This window comes from Cervus elaphus, chromosome 30 (assembly GCF_910594005.1).
Source record: "Cervus elaphus chromosome 30, mCerEla1.1, whole genome shotgun sequence".
Lineage (NCBI taxonomy): Eukaryota > Metazoa > Chordata > Mammalia > Artiodactyla > Cervidae > Cervus > Cervus elaphus.
In genome coordinates, this window is record NC_057844.1 from 19739194 (window position 1) to 19751266 (window position 12073).

Genomic DNA, 12073 nt, shown 5'->3' on the forward strand with positions numbered 1-12073 from the left:
CTAAATTCCCAACAACCCACTCACAAATAAATTTCTAAGGTACAAAACACTTGGAATATGAGGATGACTTATTCCCTATTTCTATATATTTACAATCCTATAGGCTTAAGAAATGGTGCCACTACTAAGATAATATCAATGAGATACTAGTTTAAAATAAAAGCTTACTCTGAAGATTGTGAAGCTATGTGCAATTCTTCCATCAGTCTAAGCACTGAGTGTGGGGAATTCTGTAAAGAAGTAAAACTTGGTTTGTGATATAAATATAATTGCTTTGGATTTACTTTTGACTTCAAGAACAAGATATTAGTTCAGAAAAGGTCTCCACAGACCAGCTAGGTTTCTTCTTATACACAGGTCAACAGGTTTAAAAAAAAACAAAACACACACACACACACAAACCCATGAAACAAAACCTGTTCTACAGGCTTCTGAACACATACAGGAAATATTAGAGAAAGTACAGCCAGTTTACATTATACCTAGAGTACAAAGCCTTTTAATTGTTCACTAACACTCTACTTAAGTTTTCACTTCTGCTAAGTTGTTCTGCCTTAAAGGACTCACTTGAATCAATAACTAAGGACATCTTTTCTGAGGCTGGCAGAATAGATTAGAAACTTTGCTTAGAAAGATGCATCTTTAAGCAATGACTCACTTTAGCAGCTAACAATATATACTTCCTTCTTCCCACAGAAGAACGATTACATGCCTTCCATCGATGCCTTTAAAAAGACATGTAAAATTAGCATACAATTTCCCCTGCTAAGATTGTAAAATGAAGTTTATTGGAATGTGAATACATATTTCAAGAGTTTATTCTTTTTTATTATGCTCTATTGCTTACATACATAAATGCAACTGGTTAAAATAGTTCTTCACCAGAACAACAATATTATAAGAGAGTTTGGTACCATCTAGAGAACAAAATAACTGTTCTTATTCCTTATTCCTTAATTTGAAAGGTGCATTCATTTTGTATCAAATGTAAGTTTGAGATGTAAATTATATAATTTTTATTTTCACTATAGAACTTTGAGTCTAACTGAAGCATTCAACATTCAAATTTCATATCCCTTTAATTAATGGCATCATTAACATTCCTAATTGAATTATGAGGGAATGCTGCAATTTATAATAATTGACACCATCAAACATCACAATGATCATATTAAATTTACTGACATAAACAGAAAGAGGTAACTTTGGAATTTTCATTCAGTTGAAAGAGAAACATGAAAAATGGTATCCTGCCACTGTTTTATTTTTGGAAACACTCTGTAAATAAAAACCCATTTCCAAAATAAGATATTCCATGGACACAGAATAGTTGGTAATGATTCAAGTGCCTTAGGCAACAGAGAAGTATTGTTTTGTAGTTGTTGTTTTTTTAAACCTCTCCTAGTAACAGCAGTTCATCATGCACAAAGAAACGAGGTAGCAGCTTGGTTTATAAAACAAATTTATAAGCAGTAACTGTAAAAGCTCAACTAAATGAAAGTTTATCATATTAATTCCATTTCTGTGAACCAGGATAGGTAACCTGGTTGATACTCACCCAATGTTATAGAAAAGTCCAGGCTTGTCTAAGCAGCAAAAAGTAGACCCATGGTGAGGTGCTGAAGACAGCTCTCTCTGGGGCTCCACGCACTTTAGATGAAGTAGCCTTTATCTCCCATTTAACAGAGGGTGCCTCCTATTACCAAAGCATGGCAGAGAAAAGACTTTCCAAGATCTGTCTTGACTTTCTGTCTTTGAAGAGTAACAGTTACCACCGGAAAACGTTAGCAGAAAATGCTCACTGAACACTCACACGGGGCAGCTGTAAATTTCCACTCTCTTTACTTGCTCTCAGATTCCCAGCCTTGCTTGTCTCTTAATCTGTCACAGGCAGTTCTGTTTCTGGTCAAACCAGCTTGCTGGTGCTTTCTGCTCTGCTCTAATGCACGCTTTTAGACACATACCACACAGTCACAGCTCGTCTTTCTCTCCCTCCCTCAAAATCATGCAATGTCACAAGAATGTGTGTAAAGCAATTAAGTTGAGGCAAATTTAATTCTTGGCCAAAAAAAAAAAGTCTAGGGATAAACAAAATTTTTTTCTCATCACATTTTTTCCCCTCTAAGTCCTATACTTGCATGGGGTTTTGTCAACAGATTAAATTGCCCTGACCATCTTGTTTCAAAATGTAAATAACGAAGGCATGTTGATAGTGATAACAGATTTATCTGCCAATATGCTAGTTCCTCTGGGCAGATGCTATTTTCAATCATAATAAGAAAGTGTAGGAAGTAAATACACCAATATTAGTAATTTAATCTGGAGATTTAAAAAGCAAAGGAGATGGGGGGGGTCAGTGATGCGATGGATAATGCATCTGACTATAGATCAGAAGATTCTTAAAAAAGCAAGGGAGGTGTTACAATGAGTATTCATAATTTCAATGTAATAGTGTGAAAAAAAATTTTAAAAACATGGCATATTTTGAAATTTAGCATCAATATTAGTTATGCAAAGGAAATTACATAGAACATAGAGAAACAACACCAAATACAAAATGGTTTATACCATTTATGTGCAAGCCAAGTGTAATTATTTGGTGTAGACTGTCTCCCCATCCCTCCCCACCTCATCACGCACAAGCACTATTGGTCAGGATATGTAACACTCCTTCAGTGAGAACTTTAAAAGCTAAAGGCTATAAAAAACATTTTTTCATTATTATACATGTATAATTATAGAGCAAACTGTCTTTTTTTTGGGGGGGGGCTATGCTGTGTGGCATGTGGGATCCTAGTTCCTTGACCATGGATCAAACCCACGCTCCCTGGAGTGGAAGCATGGGGTCTTAAACACTGGACCACCAGGAAAGTCCTAATTATCAATTTTGAGAGAAGGAGGCTCATAATATTCACTTTCAATGGTGGCAAATGAGAGACTGGGGTTTTTTTTGGTAGGGGAATTCTTCCTCTTCTTTTGACTATCACTATTAGGTTCACAAATTTTCATATACTTAATATGCTTCAGTCAATTACAGGCACTATTCTTTTTGCTGCTGTCCTTGTAGCCTGTGTTTTTGCCCCTACCAAAAGCATGGTCTGAAGCAAAAAGCTCATGTAATATTATTTTAATAAGAAATCCAATCACAGTGAGCAGGAATGAGAGAATATGGAAATAAAGCAAAGGAGGACAGCCAATATGACAATGCCTCATCAAGCTGGCCACCTGTTAAATCTATCAGACTGAGCCTCTCAGAAGCCATATAAAGTGCATTTCAGGATCACCCCTAGGGCTTGGGGATGGGAGGGTGGAAAAGGAGGGGAAGAATTTACCTATGGCTCTCATCTTTTCTTGATCAAAGGCTTTCCCCAAAGGGCATTAAGTCCCCTACCCTTGAGTTTAACTCCTCTGTTCTGGGTTGCACAAGTGTGGGTCTGGACATTGAGTAGACCTCGTAGCAGTGGCCACAGGGAAGCCTTGGGGCAGGTAGCAAAGGGCTTGCAGAATGACGAGGGATGAAGTTAAGAGATTGTGCCTGCATGAGGGTTCGCACAGAGCTAAAATGAGACAAGCAAGTCCCAGAGGATCTGCAATGGTATACGTTGTTGTTTAGTTGCTCAGTTGTGTCAGACTCTCTTGTGACCCTATGGACTGTAGCCTGCCAGGCTCTTCTGTCTGGGGGATTTCCCAGGCAAGAATACTGGAGAGGGTTGACATTTCCTTCTCCAGGGGATCTTCCCAATCCAGGGACCATGTTTCCTGCCTTGGCAGGCAGATTTTTTTACCACTGAGCCACGTGGGAAGCCCTGTAACAATAGATAAGACAAATCTAAAACAATTGTTCAGGGACTTCTTTAGAAGTCCAGTGATTAAGACTCCTCACTTCTACTGCACAGGGCACAGTTTCGATCCCTGGTCAGGGAACTAAAAACCTGTATGTCACTCCGTGTGGCCAAAAATTTAAACACACACACACATATATATAAAACAATTGCTCAAATTTCCCGTATGAGTTCATTATCTTTTACTCAAAATCCTTTGACTCAAATTCTACCCAGGTAGAACTCTGTGAAATCACATATTACTCCACTTCAGTGATTATGATCATTTCATTTACCCACAACTTTTCTTATTTACAGTATCATGAGGAGGGTGGCTTAAAATCTGGCAATTGGAAGTGATATCTGGAAGGTCCTAAATAAGACTTTCTTTCTCTTTTTTTCTACTTTATTTATATCATTGGGTCAGCCAACAAGTTTTACTGCAAGAAGGCAGAAATTTTACAGCCTCCTTTCACCTTATCTTGCATGCTTTTTTCTAAAAGACCTCTTATTACTTAACTAAATTCCTATTTATTAGTTCTGTACATCACTCCATTTCCCATGGTCCATATCTTTCTGTATTTAACTCTCTATAGAGAGGGGTCAGCCTCTATTTTCCTCACAGTCTTCCCTCCTGATCAATAATACTGTAGTTACCTAAACAGATAAGAAAGCTTATTTTGTGTTTGCTTTAATTATACTTCTAAGGTTGGTGATGGTAAAATAAAACAAGAACTCTAGTGCTTTAACACAGAGTGTAAATTAACATAACTTTTCCCTGTAGGGATATTAACAATAAGTTGCAACAGGCTTAAAATATTCATATTCCTTTTCATTTAGTAATTCAGTGTCTACAAATTCATTCTAAGAATAACAAATATGCAAGGAAGCATATGCAGAGATATTTATTATACTGTGTGTGCTCAGTCACTTCAGTCGTGTCCAACTCTTTGTGATCCCCATGGACACACAGCCCGCCAGACTCTTCTGTAAACTGGATTTCTCAGGCAAGAATACTGGACTGGGGTGCCACCCCCTCCTCCAGGGGATCTTCCTGACCCAGGGCTCAAACCCGCACCTCCTGCATTGCAGGTGGATTCTCTACCACTGAGCCACTACTACTATGTATAGCAAACACCCCTCCCCAGAAAGTCCAAAACTACGTGATTGACTATATTTAATCATTGGATTCCATGTAGCATGGGCATTGACCAACCGAAGCAAGTGTACAAACAACTGGCATAGTCGCAGGCCATTCAGCATACCTGCTGAATACTGAGTGGAGTGCATTCATTCATACAGAATATCATAGTCAAACTGCTTAAGAATATTTAAAGAAATGGGGACATATTTATTGCATAGTATCAAGTTAAAAAATCCAAGATCCTAAGCTTAATAAAGAATATGAGCTCCCAATTTTTGTTCTATTTTTTCCATAAACATTTCTTTTTATATGGATATGGAAACAATACCAAGTGTTAACGTGAGTTGGAACACTGGTAATTTTTTTAAAAAATATTAAAAAATTTTTTTAAATATTTCTTTTTATTTACTTATTTGTTTTTTAACTTGGCTGTGCCAGGTCTTAGCTGCCACATGTGTGATCTTTAGTGGAGGCATGTGGGAATTTTGTTTTTTTAGTTGCAGCGGGGGGAATCTAGTTCCCTGACCAGGGATGGAACTTGGGCCCCCTGCATTTGGAATGCGGAGTCTTAATCACTGGACCACCAGGGAAGTCCTGGAACACTGGTGATTACATTCATATATTCCAGTGTTTTCCAAATATTCTATAATTAACACGTACAATCAGTTTCACTACAAAACAAGGTAAGTGTTCCTAAAAATCACCACGTCACACAGCTCTGTATCATGTAGTAAGAACCACAGGAATTGTGGGGGAAATTGGGTTGGAGCTCAATACTCAAAAATGTCATCAGAAACATACTTTTTTCTCTTAAAGTAGGAACCTAATAAAAATAACACTTTTTTTTTTTTACAGCAAGTGGTTTAAGAAATACATAAAATAAATATGGCATAAACAAATACATAAAATAAATACCACAATAAATGTGGCATTTTTCCTTGAAAAAGACCTGATATTTGCTTGTGGAGGTGGATGTTAGAAGATTTACAACTTGTGAATTATTTCAAAAGCGGAAATAGAATTTATCTTGTTGATAGCCATACCACCCTGAATGCACCTGATCTCATCTCATCTTGGAAGCTAAGCAGGGTTGGGCCTGGTTAGTACTTGGATGGGAGGATTGTCTGTTATCAGCTGAAAAGTTGTAACATCAAAGGTGGATGAATATGACTCACATAACATGAGGTATACGAGAGACGGCTGGTATGTGTTTGAGATGTGTGCATGTCTATGTTTTGTGTATTTCTCCATGCCTTGGCTCAGCTGGGTGGCTTTCTGCATTCATGAAACTGTACAAAAGCAAATGAGGAATCTGTATTATGTTCAAATGTTTCCTAATACATCAATCATATTGGAACAAATCTGTGTTTTCAAAACGTGTTAAAGCAGAAATGACTGTTACTTTCACCATCATAAAATATATATGTATATATATATATGAATATGCTAACAAGTATTGTGAACTTATTGCTATTATTTTGCTAATTTGGGCAACTAAACATTTTTTAAAGTGGTATTTACCTCTCTCTTTGTTTTTTCCCCCTCACTTCTCATTCATGCTTTTGTTTCTCTATTTTTCTCTCTTCTTAAAGACTACAGTGTAGATACAAAATATTAATATCACAGCTACACATTCAGGTAGCCTAGGAATAACATTTGACTTATTCTTCAACAGTCTTAAGCCAAAAAGAAAGCCCCAAAGCAAAGAATCTATTTACTACCTTAGGAGTTTGCCATCCTATCCACATACCACAGATACCTCAAGTTCTTTTCATAATTCCTGTTTCAGGCAGAACTGTTACCCTGGAACTTGCTTAAAGATATTCAAATTGTTTTCATAAAAGCAGAATATAGAAGAAACGCTAGATGAGAAATGCTTTACAGGTGTCCAAGCTGCAGTGAAATGGGGGTTAATTGATAGAATGAAAACACATTTCCAATTATCCATTAATTGCTAATCCTTGGCTAAATTTGGAAAGCTTTACAAGATCTTCAGCAAAATAACAAAGCTTCATTAGTCTGCTTTCGTTCTCATACTAACTCTGCTTCCATCTGTTCCTGCTTTTTTTAGGAAGGAGGAAGCTTGGATTACATAATTTAGGTGACAATCCTGCCCATTGGCTGTATTTCCAAAATGCTGGAGCAATCTTTCAAAGTTGAGAACGTCAGACCTTTTCTCAATTTGGAGCACTACTCTGGCCCCCTGCTGGTACTGCGCTGCAGTGGCAGCTATAATACTTAGGTCTCAGCAGTGAGCTCTACCCTGCCAGTCTAAGGAATGACCACCTTGTTTCCCTAATGCCAAGATAAAATCTATCTCTATGTACATCTATTCACTAGTAAATGAATATATATATATCACCTCTGAAGGCCTTTATGTGATAAACTATTCTGAACATTCTTCTCATATCAAGTGGCTAGTTTCATAGGCCATAGAGTCTTTGGAATTAGGCTGACCCAGACTTGAATGAAAACAGATTGTATGTAAGCAATATTATCTTTCAATTGGATACAACCATATACACTCCAGCGCTAGTTATGAGGATCAAGTGAAATATAATATACATACATGCCTGGCATTAGTTAACTGTTAAATGTTAGACACTGATCCACTCACAAAATTTAAAAAAAAAATAACTCTTATATTCTAAAAGTACATCATCCAACTTTAAGTTTCTCTGTGACTACTCTCAAATGAGGCAGATCTGTTGGAGGGGGGTCACAGGCAGTTCGTAGTCAACCTCATTCATGAAACACTTAGTAGATGCGAAGTGTTACATGAAGAGACCCCGAGGTGCACATAACCCACACACCAACCAGTCATTAACTCTGTGTTTAAGAACTTTTACATTTGTCTTCAGACCTCCCTGGTGGTCCAGTGGTTAAGACTCTGCGCTTCCACCGCAGGAAGGGCGGGTTTGACCCTGGGTTGCGGTTCTAAGATCCTGTATGACACTTCTGTTATTCAGTCACTCAGGTGGGTCCGACTCTTTGCAACCTGATGAACTGCAGCACCCAAGGCTTCCCTGTGTTTCACTATCTCCCGAAATTTTCTCAGACTCATGTCCATTGAGTTTGCTATAGCACAGTCCAAAAAAGAAAAAAAAAAAGGATTATACACCAATGAGGCCAAAATAATGCAATTAAAACAATTCTGAAATAGATCGCCAGTCCAGGTTCAATGCATGAGACAGGGTGCTCAGGGCTGGTGCACTGGGATGACCCTGAGGGATGGGGTGGGGGGAGGGGGAGGGGGGTTCAAGATGGGGAACACATGGACACCCATGGCTGATTCATGTCAATATATGGCAACAACAACTACAGTATTGTAAAGTAATTAGCCTCCAATTAAAATAAATAAATTTTTTTAAAAAAGAATTCCGCATGCAGTTTTTTTTGTTTTGTTTTGTTTTTTGCCACACCACATGGCCTGTGGGATCTTAGATCCCCCATGAGGAACTGAACCTGCCCTTGGAAGTAAAACCATGGATTCCTAATCACTGGACCGCCAAGGAATTCCCTGGATGCAGCATTTTAAAAAAGCACAGGAGTATAGAAACTCTGGAGTCTAGTCTAATTTACTCTAACCAAAAGATGGAGTTGAGGTGGGGGAAAGGGAAATGGGACTATTAGCCATTTGATCTAAGTAAAATATTACAAGAAATCTCAAAGGTTCTAGAAGTATCACAGGGGTTCCAGAATATTTATGAATTTGAGATTAATTGCTAATTATCAAGGACACTGTCTATAACAATGCTTTATTTTACACTTGATTAATCCACATCTTTCAACAAACAAATCTGGGGTACTTTCTATGTGACACAAAGTAGGGTTTTTTAAATACTTATTTATTTATTTGGCTGCGCCAGGTCTTAGTTGCCGCACGTGGGGTCTTTCATCTTTGTTTCCACATGTGGGATCTAGTTCCTGAACCAGGGATTGAACCTGGGCCCCCAGCATTGGGCGCGGGGAGTCTTAGCCACTGGACCACCAGGGAAGTCCCCAAAATAGTTTCCATAATGAACTTCAATCAATCCTTTCGGTACTTTCAGGGTTACTACTAGCTTACTTTGGTAAGAGTCAGAAAAAGGGACAGGTACAGTCAAGCAGGTGCACAGATCAACCGGCACATAGCATCGTCAGGCAAAGAACAAGTATTCTTTTCTTCAGGCAGAGGCAACCCTGCACCAGCCTGGCACGTAGTTTGATTGGAGGGTAACTGTGAGCTGGATTTCAGGCCCTACTCAATTCCCTAGCCAGGAGTTTTGAGCAGTGGACAAACCATACAACTAATATGCAATGGCCCTGAACACAATGGCAAGGCCCTGTTACAACTTTCTTATCATGTCCATATATAGGATTCATTCATCCAACCATCTGAGGAAAATATGCTCTTTGGGGATACAGAGTGAAATAAGGAATTCATATTCTCTTAGGGGGTATAATACATGTACCAAAAATCACTACAGTGTAAGGCAAAAAGTTATGAATCACAAATGAAAAGACTAATGAAATGCCAAAAAATTCAGGAGAGCCAAACCGTACTTATATCTTGAGGAATCACAGAAGGTTTCAGAGAAAAGGTGCACTGAACCCAGTTAGGAGTGATGGGTAGCATTTGGTCACATGGAGACAGGAACAGAGGATTTAGGAAGAGCAAGATGTAAATAACAAACAACAATTTAGTTTATCTGAAGCAAATGCTATATGAATGACAGTAAAGTGAAAAACAGATTGGGATCAGATTATGAAGAGTTTGTCATACTAGGCTAATGAGTTTAACTGTTAATTTGTGGGCAAAGGGGAGCCATGAGAAAATCAGACTCTCATGAATATGAATTTAGCAGAGTAAAAGGAATAAAAAAGGTATAGAAATAGGAGGAGATGAAATGAAAGAAAATTGCACTAATCTAGGATGACAATGAAACTAACTACGCAGTGGGAAGGAGAGGACTACATGAGTGTCAGAGACAATAATTTGGCAACTGAACAAATGTTGGTGGGAATGGAGAGAACAAACAAGATGACGAGTTTCCATGCCTATGTGAGAGTAGATGGGTAATATCTTCAAAGTAAATAAGGGCCAAAGAAGAAAAAACTATTTTTACACAATAACAAGTTGCTTTTATGTAACAAGTTTGAGATGCCAGCAAGACTTCTGGATATAGATGCTTACAGAGGCATTTGAACACACAGAACTAGGAGAGAAAACAGAGTCAGAAACACACATCCGGGGTCACTCATTCTGCCTATGCAATATGTGCTCGGTCAGCTGCTCACTCTTGTCCAGTTCTTCGTGACATCAGGGACTGCTGGCCGCCAGGGTCCTCTGTCCATGGAATTTTCCAGGAAAGAATACTGGAATGGGTTGCCATTTCCTACTCCAAGGGATCTTTCTGACCCAGGGATCAAACCCACATCTCCTATGTCTCCTCCATTGGCAGGTGGATTCTTTACCACTGTGCCACCTGGGAAGTCAATGCAATAGGAGAGACCAACAAGAAAGACAAGAACAAACCTTTAAAGAATACCTACAGGTGGTGGTAGAAAAAAACAGTGACTAAAGAAATCATAGAGAAGGAAAGGAGAACCAGAAGAGTATACTATCACTATGACCAAAAATCAGAGCATCAGGAACATGAAGTGTGCAATAACAGTACTGAACACTGCAGAACAGTGATGAGCACTCTGCGTAAACCTGTAATCTAACTTCCAAGGCTCGCTTTCGATTCTTACAAACCAAAAGCATTATGGGAAATAGTGATATCCAAAGAAGTAGGACAAGGAAGGGGACCTTTAAGTATTCATATTCCCCTAAAATCCTGAAATATAGGCTGATCAGTTCAGTTCAGTTCAGTCACTCAGTCATGTCTGACTCTTTGTGATCCCATGGACTGCAGCACGCCAGGCCTCCCTGTCCATCACCAACTCCCAGAGCTTGCTCAAACTCATGTCCACTGAGTCAGTGATGCCATCCAACCATCTCATCCTCTGTCGACCCCTTCTCCTCCTGCTTTCAATCTTTCCGAGCATCAGGGTCTTTTCAAATGAGTCAGTACTTCCCATCAGGTGGCCAAAGTATTGGAGTTTCAGCTTTAGCATCAGTCCATCCAATGAATATTCAGGACTGATTTCTTTTATGATTGACTGGTTGGATCTCCTTGCAGTCCTAGGGACTCTCAAGAGTCTTCTCCAATATCACAGTTCAAAAGCATCAATTCTTCGGCCCTCAGCTTTCTTTATAGTCCAACTCTCACATCCATACATGACTACTGGAAAAACCATAGCTATGACTAGACAGACCTTTGTTGACAAAGTAATGTCTTAGCTTTTTAATATGCTGTCTAGGTTGGTCATAACTTTTCTTCCAAGGAGGAAGTGTCTTTTAATTTCATGGCTGCAGCCACCATCTGCAGTGATTTTGGAGCCCAAAACAATAAAGTCTCTCACTGTTTCCATTGTTTCCCCATCTATTTGCCATGAAGTGATGGGACCAGATGCCATGATCTTCGTTTTCTGAATGTTGAGTTTTAAGCCAACTTTTTCACTCTCCTCTTTCACTTTCATCAAGAGGCTCTTTAGTTCTTCTTTGCTTTCTGTCATAAGGGTGGTGTCATCTGTGTATCTGAGGTTATTGATATTTCTCCCGGCAATCCTGATTCCAGCTTGTGCTTCATCCAGCCCAGTATTTTGTATGATGTACTCTGCATATAAGTTAAATAACTAGGGTGACAATATACAGCCTTGACGTACTCCTTTTCCTATTTGGAACTAGCCTGTTGTTCCATGTCCAATTCTAACTGTTGCTTCCTGACCTGCATACAGATTTCTCAGGAGGCAGGTCAGGTGGTCCGGTATTCCCACCTGTTTAAGAATCTTCCACAGTTTGTTGTGATCCACACAGTCAAAGGCTTTGGCATAGTCAATAAAGCAGAAATAGATGTTTTTCTGGAATTCCCTTGCTTTTTCGATGATCCAACAGGTGTTGGCAATTTGATCTCTGGTTCCTCTGCCTTTTCTAATCCAGCCTGAACATCTGTTAAGTTCATGGTTCACGTACTGTTGAAACCTGGCTTGGAGAATTTCGAGCATTACTTTACTAGCGTGT

At 38.9% G+C, this 12073-nt stretch overlaps 1 protein-coding gene across 5 annotated transcripts in view; it reads right to left on the minus strand.

Annotated features, from left to right (window-relative positions):
* The window catches only part of CAB39L (calcium binding protein 39 like), a 91041-nt gene that overhangs the window by 62821 nt on the left and 16147 nt on the right, over window positions 1-12073 (minus strand). Inside the window, exons 1-2 of one of the 5 annotated variants that reach the window (XM_043892129.1) lie at window positions 1559-1969; window positions 169-230 (exon numbers count right to left, since the gene is read on the minus strand). The exons of 1 other annotated variant lie outside the window; for it this stretch is intronic. The gene's annotated coding sequence lies outside the window, so the exon portion shown is untranslated. Of the gene's footprint in view, window positions 1-168; window positions 231-1558; window positions 1970-12073 lie in introns of those variants that run through there. 3 more of the 5 variants (XM_043892128.1, XM_043892127.1, XM_043892126.1) reach the window with 3 other exon arrangements.